Here is a 286-nt window from a genome sequence, read left to right as displayed (position 1 = left end):
TCCCTGTCCCTGAGCATCCCAGAACCTCCGTGTCCCCTCCCTGTCCCGAAGAGCCCACAGCCCCTTGTGTCCCCCCCCTCCCATCCCACCCCACCCCATCCCAGGGTCCCACCACGTGTCCTGTCCCTCTCCCATCCCACGCCAGGGTCCCGCTGCTGTGTCCCCTCCCTGTCCCCGAACATCCCATCTGCCACGGCCACATTTGTGGGGTCGCAGCAGGAACTGAGGCACGGGGAATGGGGGAGACTGGAGCACAGGGAATGGGGGAAACTGAGGCACAAAGGGG

This window comes from Corvus kubaryi, unplaced genomic scaffold (genome assembly GCF_017639235.1).
Source record: "Corvus kubaryi isolate FWS band 111438036 unplaced genomic scaffold, C.kubaryi_AGA036_p1.0 36594, whole genome shotgun sequence".
NCBI classification, from domain to species: Eukaryota; Metazoa; Chordata; class Aves; order Passeriformes; family Corvidae; genus Corvus; species Corvus kubaryi.
This window is presented reverse-complemented; position numbering follows the sequence as displayed.